This window comes from Eptatretus burgeri, chromosome 9 (genome assembly GCF_056783735.1).
Source record: "Eptatretus burgeri isolate ZD-2024b chromosome 9, Ebu_testis_v1, whole genome shotgun sequence".
NCBI classification, from domain to species: domain Eukaryota; kingdom Metazoa; phylum Chordata; class Myxini; order Myxiniformes; family Myxinidae; genus Eptatretus; species Eptatretus burgeri.
In genome coordinates, this window is record NC_140969.1 from 7,517,654 (window position 1) to 7,530,090 (window position 12,437).

Consider the following 12,437-nt stretch of genomic DNA (forward strand, 5'->3'; position numbering starts at 1 on the left):
AAGGTAATGTTGAGGAATTTTATTTTTTCTCAAATGAGATCCTATTCGAGGCGGTGTAGTTGTTGTTGTTGTGAAAGTAATGTTGAGGTAATATTAATTTTTTTTAGATGAGATCCTGTTCTCGGCGGTGTAGTTGTCGTTGTGAAGGTAATGTTGAGGATTTTTCTTTTTCAAATGATATCATGTTCTAGGCGGTGTAGTTGTCGTTGTGAAGGTAATGTTGAGGATTTTTCTTTATCAGATGAGATCATGTTCTAGGCGGTGTAGTTGTCGTTGTGAAGGTAATGTTGAGGTAATATTATTTTTTCAGATGAGATCCTGTTCTCGGCGGTGTAGTTGTCGTTGTGAAGGTAATGTTGAGGTAATATTATTTTTTCAGATGAGATCCTGTTCTCGGCGGTGTAGTTGTTGTTGTGAAGGTAATGTTGAGGAATTTTATTTTTTATCAAATGAGATCCTGTTCTCGGCGGTGTAGTTGTTGTTGTGAAAGTAATGTTGAGGTATAATGTTCAGGTAATATTAATTTTTTTACATGAGATCCTGTTCTCGGCGGTGTAGTTGTCGTTGTGAAGGTAATGTTGAGGATTTTTTTTTCAGATGAGATCCTGTTCGAGGCGGTATAGTTGTCGTTGTGAAGGTAATGTTGAGGTAATATTAATTTTTGCAGATGAGATCCTGTTCTGGTCGGTGTAGTTGTCGTTGTGAAGGTAATGTTTCAGTAATATTTATTTTTTCATTGCTAAAAGACTTTAATTTGATATATTTAAGAAGCGAATGTAAGAAGAATTATACGTTCGCTTCTTGGCTTTGCCTATTCCATATTATTATTGACTGACATTGTCTTATATTCGATTATGTGTATATACATATATTTTATATATACAGCACATATTTTACATATATATATATATATATATATATATATATATATATATATATATATATATATATATATATATATATATATATATATATATATATATATATATATATATATATATATATATCTTCTTCTTTCGGCTGCTCCCGTTAGGGGTCGCCACAGCGGATCATCCGTATGATCCGCATAGTGATTTGGCACATGTTTTACGCCGGATGCCCTTCCTGACGCAACCCTGGTCACCTTTTACGACACAGGGATCTGGTACACCTATTTTAACCGGGGTATATACTGGTACTCATTTCGCCGACCTCGGAAGGATGACAGGCTGAGTCAACCCCCTGGTGTATTAATTCAGTGGCCCAACGGGGCTTGAACTCAGGACCTTTTGGATCCCAAGCTGCTGCCCTAACCACTGCGCCAACACCAGGATATATATATATATATATATATATATATATATATATATATATATATATATATATATATATATATATATATATATATATATATATATATATATATATATATATATATATATATATATATATATATATATATATATATATATATATATATATATATATATATATATATATATATATATATATATATATATATATATATATATGTGTATGTATGTATAAAGTCGTAGTGTATGTTTGTTTGTCCTCTTATAACTCGAGAACTACGCATCGCAGAGCAAAACTAAAGGCATATTCGGAATCAGCATGTCTCAGAGGTACGATAGCACACCTTTATATGTATAAAAAAACAAAACCGAGAAAAAAAAAATTCGTTGATTTTTTTTTTTTTTTTTTTTTTGGGGCCATTTCAATTTTTCTGCCGCAATTGATTGATTTTCCGCATCGCGACTTTTTTTTCACAACCTGATCAAAATATGACAAAGACAGACCAGTGAACGTTTACAAAGTTTCTCATCAAAATTTAACTTTCTGATTTTAGATTCCCCGAAAAAGGAAGAGCTCCATTGGTCCAAAGGCAGCTGCAGCTCAGTGAAAACACACTAACAGACATCAAGAGACTGAAGAGGAGCAAGATGCCAGGCTAAATGAACAGGCTCATCGGCAACAACAGTGGCGAGCAAATGAGACTGAGGAAGAGCGTGATGCAAGACTTGAGGCAATGCGTCACCACACTGCAGAAGCACTGGCCCGGGCACTAGAGCACAACAATGCCAACAGGGTGGCATTCATGTATGACCCGGCTGATCCAACAACTCATGCAGACATCGGCCAAATGGACCAAGTCTGCTCCCACTGCTCTGCTTACAAGTTCAAGGGAGAGACGAAGGGTGTGGGCTGCAGCGATGGCAAGGTCGTCCTTGAGCCCTCTCCTGTCCGACCTCTCTTGCTGAAGGAACTTCTCTCAGGCGAAGGTACCTCAGCAAGTACTTCCGTGACAACATTTGGACGTATAATGGCAGCTTTGCGATGATGAGCTTCGGGCACAAGGAAGCTGAAGTCCATGGCTGGAACCCGAGCTTCCGGATCCAAAGTCAAGTGTTCCACCGCATTGGCAGCTTGCTCCCGCCTGAAGAGGGCCAGTAAAAGTTCCTACAGGTCTACTTCCTGGACTCACACACCAAGGAGCTGGCTGCCAGGAACCACAGTGGCCTCAAACCACACATCCTTGAGATGCTCACAAAGTGGTTTCACCAGAATAACCATCTGGTCCATGAGCTCAAGACTGCAAGAGATGTACTTGCAGAAGGAGGCAACTCTAAAGAGTGCCAGATCATCATCAGAGAGAATAAGCGACTGCAAGGAGAGCACACATGCTGCTACAACACCCAGTCTGCAGCAGAAGTCGCCATCCTAATAGACAATGAGCCAACAGAACCCAGAGACATTGTCCTCAGACTTCGCGATGGGGCATCAGTGAGCTGCATGCATCTTATGATGCACTCCAGTATCCCATAGTGTTCCCATATGGAACAGATGGCTACAGCATCCATCTGGTGGCCAGGACTGCTACTGGACAGGATGGACGAAAACTCACAGCTGCAGTACGACAGCGACCACATCATGGTGAGAGAGGGCAACCACAGACTGCAGATGCGACGACTCTTTCTGCAGTTTCTGGTCGATGTCTACTGCAAGGTAGAGACAGAGTGACTGGGCTTTATCCACCGGAGCAAAATAACCTGCTTTCTGATAACTATGACAACCTCCGTGACAGCCTCATGGCCAGCGATGGTGACCCTCGCAATGTGGTCCTTCCAGCAACATACACTGTTAGACCGAGGTGGATGCATGAGAAACAGAGTGATGCTATGGCCTATGTGCGTCGCATGGGAAGGCTTGACTTCTTCATCACAATGAGCATGAATCCCAAATGGACCGAGGTCCAGGAAAACCTCCTGCCAGGCCAAGAGCCTCACGATCGCCCAGACATCATTGCCCGTGTCTTTTGCCAAAAGAACAAGAAGCTCATGGAGCTATTAAATAAGGGAGCTTTTGGGAAGATGAGAGCCTTCCTGTACACCATTGAGTACCATAAGCGTGGTCTTCCTCATGGCCACATCCTCGTGGTTGCTCCAGAGGACAAGGTCAAGCCCAAAGACATTGACCTGGTCATCAGTGCTGAATTCCCGACAAGGAGCAAGAGCCATTGCTGCACAAGATGGTCATGGCACACATGATCTACGGTCCATGCGGAAACCTCAATCACAACAGCCTTCATGCAGAACTTGCATGAAGGACCACAAATGCTCAAAGGATTTCTCAAAGCCATTCCTGCAGAGCACTGAGCAAGGAAATGACAGCTACGCCCAAGTATCACCATCTCAAGCTAGAAGATGGTGGTCACACCAGTAAAATAAAGATGTGCCAGCAGGGAAAATGGGTGGTACAGGTAGTCACCAACAAGTGGGTGGTACCCTCCAACCCATTCCTCCTCCACCAATTAAATTGCCATATCAACATTAAGATCTGCTCCAGCATCAACAGTGTCAAGTATATCACAAAGTATGTCACCAAGGGGACCAATCAGGCAGTGTTTGAACTGCAGTGAGCCAATGAGGAGGCCGGAAACCGTCAAGTGGATGAGGTAGCTCAGTTCCAGAATGCATGCTACGTCGGCAACAGCGAGGCAGTCTGGAGGATCCTGGAGCACCCAATTCCCGAGCATCTCCCTCCAGTCATTGGCCTAGCCGTCCAGCTCGAGAATGGCGTGCGAGTCTACTTCATTGTGGGCAATGCCATTGAGATGGCACAGCGACCACTGCCAGCCACTACGCTGACTGCCTTCTTCGACCTCTGCAGTCATGAGGATTTTGCCATGATGCTAAAATACCACGAGGTGCCAGAGTACTACACGTGGGACAAGTCGCACAAGAAGTTGGCCCGCTGCAAGCGAGGAGAGGTGGTCGAAGGTCCACATGAAATCTGGAAGGCTCCGGCAATTAGCCACATCTACAGCATCAGTCCGAGACAGGGTGACTGTTACTACGTTCGACTTCTCCTGACTGAAGTCTGTGGCCCCTCCTGCTTCACTGCTCTGAGAAGGAATTGTCCTTCTCTGAAATGTGGATGGCCAGGAATTGTCCTTCCCTGAAGCCTGTCTCACAAGGGGACTCCTGGAAAATGACCATCACCTCCACCTTGCTATGGAGGAGCTAGGCATCAGCCAGTGTGCACCAAACCTCAGGAGTCTCATGGCAGTCATCCTCACCACCTGTTTCCCTAGCAATCCACACACACTCTGGGATCAGTTCCGTGGCCTCCTCTCTGAAGACTACCTGGTCCAGCACCATCACATTGTTGGCAATCCTGATGCTGACTACAACGAGGAGGTCTATAACCTTGCACTTTGTTCCCTCGAGGACAAAGTGATCATGATGGGCGGCCGTCATCTCAGTTTTTATGACCTACCTACACCAGAGAGGCACAGAAGATAGGCTCGAGAAAGAGTACTTCAGGGAAGTGGACTACAACCAAGAGCAGTTGGCTGTCCAGGCTGATGATCTCCAACAGCACCTGACAGATGACCAGCGTCAGGTCTGCAATGCAGTCCTTGAACTGGTGCAGCAAGGTAGCATCATCAATGGCAACAGGAGCAGTAACCTCATCTTGCTCGGTGCACCGGGAGGCACAGGCAAGAGCTTCGTCATCAACACAATACTGAAAATGATTCACTCACGAGGCAAGATTGCTCTTGCTACTGCGTCCAGTGGAATTACCGCAACACTGCTCCAGAGAGGACGAACGCTGCACAGCACCTTCAAGATCCCACTCAACATGCAACATCAAGCGTGGAACAGCATTGGCCAAGGTCATCAAGGATGCTGCTGCCATCATTGTGGATGAGGCCCAGATGACTCACAAGTCAGCCTACGAAGCTGTGGACCACACACTGCAGGACATCAGAGGAGTCCAGCAACCCATGGGAGGCATCCCCACACTGCTCTGCAGAGACTTCTTGCAGATCCTTCCAGTGGTCAAGAGAGGCACCAGATCCAACATTGTCAACATCAGACTGAAGACGTCCCACCTGTGGCGCCATGTAACTGTCAAGCACCTGACCACCAACATGCGAGCTCACCTGTCTGGCAATGAAGGGGCCACCAACTTCTCCAAGCTGCTCCTGGAAATTGGCAATGGACAGATCCCATTTGCGTCTATACCAGACACGATTGCAATTCCTCCTGGACTGGGCAAGGTCGTCTCCACAATGGAGGAGCTCAAGGCTGAAGTCGACCCTTGCTTGACCACAAATGGAGTAAGGTCTGAGTGGCTGGCTGAGCATACAATTCTCTCTGTGCTGAACACCAATGTCAACCAGCTCAACAACTAACTCATGGGAGAGTTCCCCGGCGATGAGAGGATCGACAAATCTGTGGACAGTGCCATCTGTGACGAGGAGGCAGTCACTTACCATTTTGAGCTGCTCAATTCTCTCGAGCTGTCAGGAATGCCACTACACCTCTTGAAGCTGAAACTCGGTGTGCCCATCATGATCCTGCGAAACATGGAGCCACCCAAGACCACCAATGGCACACGCTGCATCATAACCTACCTGCATGCCAATATCATTGAGGCCACTGTCTCCTATGGACCATACAAAGGAGAACTCATTCTTCTGCTGAGGATCCCGCTCATTCCATCCGACTCCGAGCTGCCCTTCCAGTTTCGCGACTCCATTTTCCTTGCAAGCCATGCTTTGCGATGACGATCAACAAGGCTCAAGGTCAGACGTGCAAGGCAATCGGTGTCGACCTCTCTGTCCCGTGCTTCTCCCAAGGTCAGCTGTATGTTGCTGCCTCTCGGACCTGCAGTGTAGTGAAGCTCGGCAACCTTGCACCCAACAGTCAAACACGCAATGTGGTTGACCCCGAGCCACTGGAGCACTGATGACGAACACTGACAACGACAACGACAAAGAAATGTGAAATGTGTCCAAATTAAATGTGATATATAAATGTGATATATAGTAAGCACCACAATTTACCCCTTTCTTATTCCTATTTTTTCCCCAGGCAATGCCAGGTACTCCAGCAAGTAATAAGATAACCTAGAATGTCCACGGGGTGGAGCGCATACCTCCACCAGGTTAGAGCGCATACCCCAACAGTTTACGTTTTGTATCCCCCTGATAGGGCGGATCTGCGTTCAGACCTCAACCAAAATTTTATCAGCTTGTTCTTTTCACTAACCCAGCTCATCCACCAAGTTTCATCCGAATCCGTTCTCAACTTTTTGAGACATCGTGCTGCATATAATTTTTGGCCCAACTCTCAATGGTGAAGAATCACTTTTTTAAATCCTCGTATCCGGATCCGGATAAGGATCTTCACCAAAATCAAATCAGTTCACCCTTGTCACTTGCCTCACCTGTTCACCAAGTTTCATCTGAACCCGGTAAGGTTGTTGTTGTGCTCTGTAATTTTTATATCATATTTATATAATTTTACCCTCCCAAAGGAGAGTTTGTCTGTCTGTCTGATTTTTGGTTTGTCCGCACAGAACTTTCGTGTTTTTCTCCGCAACCGCTTGTCAGATTGAGACGAAATTTTCACCACAGGTGCGACTACTCATGTAGAATGTCCTATTCATAATTATGAGGTCATAGGACACGTGGTGTGGTCGCCATATTGGAAAAATGGAAAAACGTTGGACCACCGTTGCTTTGAAAATGCACCAAGGAAAAAAATTGAAACTTGGCACATAGCAAGTATTCCTCATGGGGAATGTGATTTTTTTTTTGATGACGTCAGAATTGCACATGTATAACGCTACATCTAATCAGTATGAAAAGTTTTCAGGGTCATTTAGGGATCAAATGGGCCACAGAAAATTTTTTATGACATCATCGGTCACGTGGTTCGGTGACCATATTGTTTCTTCTGCCTCCGCACCAAGGGTGCCGGAGGCATTATGTTTCCAGGTTGTCTGTCCGTCCGTTCGTCCATCCATCCGTTTGTCCGTCCGGATTTTCATTTACGCGATAACTCAAGAAGCAAATTGTAGAATTTCATCAAACATAGTAAAAAGGTAAAGTAAGACAGGGCAATTAAGTGATTAGATTTTGGCCCAGATGGGATATAGGTCAAGGGTCAAAGGTCAAGGTCAAACTCTGAAATTTTACTGTTTACGCCCTAACTCAAGAAATATTGGACAGAATTTCATCAAACTTGGTACAAAGGTAAAGTTAGACAGGGCAATTAACTGATTCGATTTTGGGCCAGATATGATAAAGGTCAAGGGTCAAATTTGTCAATACTCAAGTGTTTGTGCGGGAGAGCAGAGGCATCCCCGTCGACTGTGTGCAGTCGAATTACTCAAGTTGTTTTTTTAAACCTTCAAAAATCTTCTTCCCTGAAGTGGCTGAACAGATCGAGGTGAAATGTCACAGGTATGACCACCTTTCCATGAGGAATGAAAGGTTCACACATCTGACATCATGGGTCACATGGTTTGGCAGTCATGTTTGATTTACCCTAAAACTTATTTTAAAAAAAAACTTTTCTCCAGAATGGCTGGACAGATCGAGAGGAAACCTTCCTCAAATGTTCCCCAAGCCATGGGTGTACAAGTTTGTACTGGAATAATTGATGGATCACATGGTTTGGCAATCATATTGGCTTGAAGAAAAATATTAAATAATGTTTTCTCTGGAACCGCTTTATCAATTGATGTGAAACTTCACAATTGTGATAAAGTAGTGATGTGGAATACATGTTTTAAATTTCAACTTGATCGGACACATAGTTTGGCAAACATAATTATTTAATTTTTTTAATCTGGATTATTTAGTTCTTTATTTATTTATTTTGAATTAGGCTCACTTGGCTGTGCCTGGATGGATTTGAGGGTAGAGGAGGAGCAGCTGAAATATGAATCCTATCCAGGTTCCTCCTGATGACTTCATCTTTGCTTTTTGCTTGTTCGGGTTCCTTCTGGTGACTCCAATTCAGGACTGTACCTATTTGGTCTTCCATTTGATTTGAAATGAATTTATTTTAATCCCATTCTGAATTCAATTTAATAACAATAAAAAACGTCATGGGTCAGGGTCAGGTGTCCAATCAAAGTGGGATTGCATCAAAGCAGGATGTCTTGGTACCCGGTCATCACAGCCAGCAGTTATAAAGTGGCAGGTCTAATTATGTCTCTTATTAATTAGGAAGCACACCAGGACACAAAATACACCACACAAAAGAAATCCTGGCAAGGGTCTGCAATCTCTGATTGCTTTTTCTTTTTTTCTTTCCATGAGCCTCCTTGTATGTTCCAATATCTTACAAATAATTCTGTGGCATAACTATTAAAATATTTCATTCAGGTTCGAGGGAAAAGCTTCTTACCATTAAACTTCCTTTCCAGTCCTTGGGGTTTGTCTAATTACCTAATTAGCATGACGATACGTCCTGGTAACGAATTTTAAACTTGGAGGGGGGAAGTGAATGAATCTGAATAATTCTTGACGTCATTCCATTCCACTGCCATGTATGAATGTATTTCTCCATGTAATTTCCTCCTTTGAGGTTTTCCTATTCGAATCGACTTCTCTTTGGTGGTTTTAACATCTTTGAGATTTGATTACTGCTTCGATTCCTTTGGTAAAGGTAAGATTATTCTTTTTATTCTTCTGAGTTTAAGAGTTTCACGAGCTTTGTAAGTTTATGGGTCTGATTGTTCGTGTTTTGGGTTTCCCAGACCCAACACCTGGAAAGGTGTAAAGTTTTTGACTAAGTTGTGGAGACATCTTCCAAATAAAATGATCAATGAATCACTTTTTTCAGCAAATACTCATCCATTAGCATCGACTTTTATTACAAAATGAAAAAGTAATAATAATGAAACAAAATATATATGTACACTATTGGTTTGCCGGGTCTCTCGCATCCAGGATTGGAAATGTGAAAAGTTGTTGCCTTCATCGAAGGGTTAATCGTGTGTGTGTGTGTGTGTGTGTGTGTGTGTGTGTGTGTGTGTGTGTGTGTGTGTGTGTGTGTGTGTGTGTGTGTGTGTGTGTGTGTGTGTGTGTGTGTATGTATATATATATATATATATATATATATATATATATATATATATATATATATATATATACATATACATATATATATATATATATATATATTTATATATATATATATATGTGTGTATACAGTGCGTAATATATTTACATGAGGAAGAAGTTGAAAAATAATTGAAACAAATTGAAAAATACTTCCGGTTCTGGGTTTGGAGCATTGGCAGGTCTCCTTTGGGGCTCCCTGCTGACGATCTCAAAGTCAAGTTTCCGGTCGTTATCTGTCACATTTTAACTATATTTTCTCACCGACATGTTACTGTGTGTTCCTAGTTCGGTTTTGTTTCAAAAATCGTGCTATTTTGTGAGATTTCGTCGAACTTGTCTTACTGGGTGCTTGAGGCCTATCCTTGAGGCTTGAGGCCTACCCTTTGTTCCCCTCAGTGTACGATCTTGTTTATTTGTTTTATCTCCCCATTATAATCAATTTGTATCTTTCCCACTCTCTTAACGTCCCCCATCCCTCCCAACTAATTACTCCATTTCTTATCTTAAATTTAAAAAATAAAATAAAAACGCTACCTTTCACCGATTCTTCTTCTTCTTCTTCTTCTTCTTCTTCTTCTTCTTCTTCTTCTTCTTCTTCTTCTTCTTCTTCCTGTTCTTCTACTTTTTCTTCTTCTTCTTCATCTTCTTCTTCTTCTTCTTCTTCTTCTTCTTCTTCTTCTTCTTCTTCTTCTTCTTCTTCTTCTTCTTCTTCTTCTTCTTCTTCTTCTTCTTCTTCTTCTTCTTCTTCTTCTTCTTCTTCTTCTTCTTCTTCTTCTTCTTCTTCTTCTTCTTCTTCTTCTTCTTCTTCTTCTTCTTCTTCTTCTTCTTCTTCTTCTTCTTCTTCTTCTTCTTCTTCTTCTTCTTCTTCTTCTTCTTCTTCTTCTTCTTCTTCTTCTTCTTCTTCTTCTTCTTCTTCTTCTTCTTCTTCTTCTTCTTCTTCTTCTTCTTCTTCTTCTTCTTCTTCTTCTTCTTCTTCTTCTTCTTCTTCTTCTTCTTCTTCTTCTTCTTCTTCTTCTTCTTCTTCTTCTTCTTCTTCTTCTTCTTCTTCTTCTTCTTCTTCTTCTTCTTCTTCTTCTTCTTCTTCTTCTTCTTCTTCTTCTTCTTCTTCTTCTTCTTCTTCTTCTTCTTCTTCTTCTTCTTCTTCTTCTTCTTCTTCTTCTTCTTCTTCTTCTTCTTCTTCTTCTTCTTCTTCTTCTTCTTCTTCTTCTTCTTCTTCTTCTTCTTCTTCTTCTTCTTCTTCTTCTTCTTCTTCTTCTTCTTCTTCTTCTTCTTCTTCTTCTTCTTCTTCTTCTTCTTCTTCTTCTTCTTCTTCTTCTTCTTCTTCTTCTTCTTCTTCTTCTTCTTCTTCTTCTTCTTCTTCTTCTTCTTCTTCTTCTTCTTCTTCTTCTTCTTCTTCTTCTTCTTCTTCTTCTTCTTCTTCTTCTTCTTCTTCTTCTTCTTCTTCTTCTTCTTCTTCTTCTTCTTCTTCTTCTTCTTCTTCTTCTTCTTCTTCTTCTTCTTCTTCTTCTTCTTCTTCTTCTTCTTCTTCTTCTTCTTCTTCTTCTTCTTCTTCTTCTTCTTCTTCTTCTTCTTCTTCTTCTTCTTCTTCTTCTTCTTCTTCTTCTTCTTCTTCTTCTTCTTCTTCTTCTTCTTCTTCTTCTTCTTCTTCTTCTTCTTCTTCTTCTTCTTCTTCTTCTTCTTCTTCTTCTTCTTCTTCTTCTTCTTCTTCTTCTTCTTCTTCTTCTTCTTCTTCTTCTTCTTCTTCTTCTTCTTCTTCTTCTTCTTCTTCTTCTTCTTCTTCTTCTTCTTCTTCTTCTTCTTCTTCTTCTTCTTCTTCTTCTTCTTCTTCTTCTTCTTCTTCTTCTTCTTCTTCTTCTTCTTCTTCTTCTTCTTCTTCTTCTTCTTCTTCTTCTTCTTCTTCTTCTTCTTCTTCTTCTTCTTCTTCTTCTTCTTCTTCTTCTTCTTCTTCTTCTTCTTCTTCTTCTTCTTCTTCTTCTTCTTCTTCTTCTTCTTCTTCTTCTTCTTCTTCTTCTTCTTCTTCTTCTTCTTCTTCTTCTTCTTCTTCTTCTTCTTCTTCTTCTTCTTCTTCTTCTTCTTCTTCTTCTTCTTCTTCTTCTTCTTCTTCTTCTTCTTCTTCTTCTTCTTCTTCTTCTTCTTCTTCTTCTTCTTCTTCTTCTTCTTCTTCTTCTTCTTCTTCTTCTTCTTCTTCTTCTTCTTCTTCTTCTTCTTCTTCTTCTTCTTCTTCTTCTTCTTCTTCTTCTTCTTCTTCTTCTTCTTCTTCTTCTTCTTCTTCTTCTTCTTCTTCTTCTTCTTCTTCTTCTTCTTCTTCTTCTTCTTCTTCTTCTTCTTCTTCTTCTTCTTCTTCTTCTTCTTCTTCTTCTTCTTCTTCTTCTTCTTCTTCTTCTTCTTCTTCTTCTTCTTCTTCTTCTTCTTCTTCTTCTTCTTCTTCTTCTTCTTCTTCTTCTTCTTCTTCTTCTTCTTCTTCTTCTTCTTCTTCTTCTTCTTCTTCTTCTTCTTCTTCTTCTTCTTCTTCTTCTTCTTCTTCTTCTTCTTCTTCTTCTTCTTCTTCTTCTTCTTCTTCTTCTTCTTCTTCTTCTTCTTCTTCTTCTTCTTCTTCTTCTTCTTCTTCTTCTTCTTCTTCTTCTTCTTCTTCTTCTTCTTCTTCTTCTTCTTCTTCTTCTTCTTCTTCTTCTTCTTCTTCTTCTTCTTCTTCTTCTTCTTCTTCTTCTTCTTCTTCTTCTTCTTCTTCTTCTTCTTCTTCTTCTTCTTCTTCTTCTTCTTCTTCTTCTTCTTCTTCTTCTTCTTCTTCTTCTTCTTCTTCTTCTTCTTCTTCTTCTTCTTCTTCTTCTTCTTCTTCTTCTTCTTCTTCTTCTTCTTCTTCTTCTTCTTCTTCTTCTTCTTCTTCTTCTTCTTCTTCTTCTTCTTCTTCTTCTTCTTCTTCTTCTTCTTCTTCTTCTTCTTCTTCTTCTTCTTCTTCTTCTTCTTCTTCTTCTTCTTCTTCTTCTTCTTCTTCTTCTTCTTCTTCTTCTTC

General features: G+C 41.1%; 1 protein-coding gene across 1 annotated transcript in view; it reads left to right on the top strand.

Annotated features, from left to right (window-relative positions):
* Positions 1-692: 692 nt before the first annotated feature.
* LOC147019483 (potassium voltage-gated channel subfamily KQT member 4-like) overlaps positions 693-12,437 on the top strand; it is a 311,546-nt gene continuing 299,801 nt past the window's right edge. The window contains exon 1 of the mRNA XM_085894007.1: positions 693-707. The gene's annotated coding sequence lies outside the window, so the exon portion shown is untranslated. The remainder of the gene's footprint in view (positions 708-12,437) is intronic.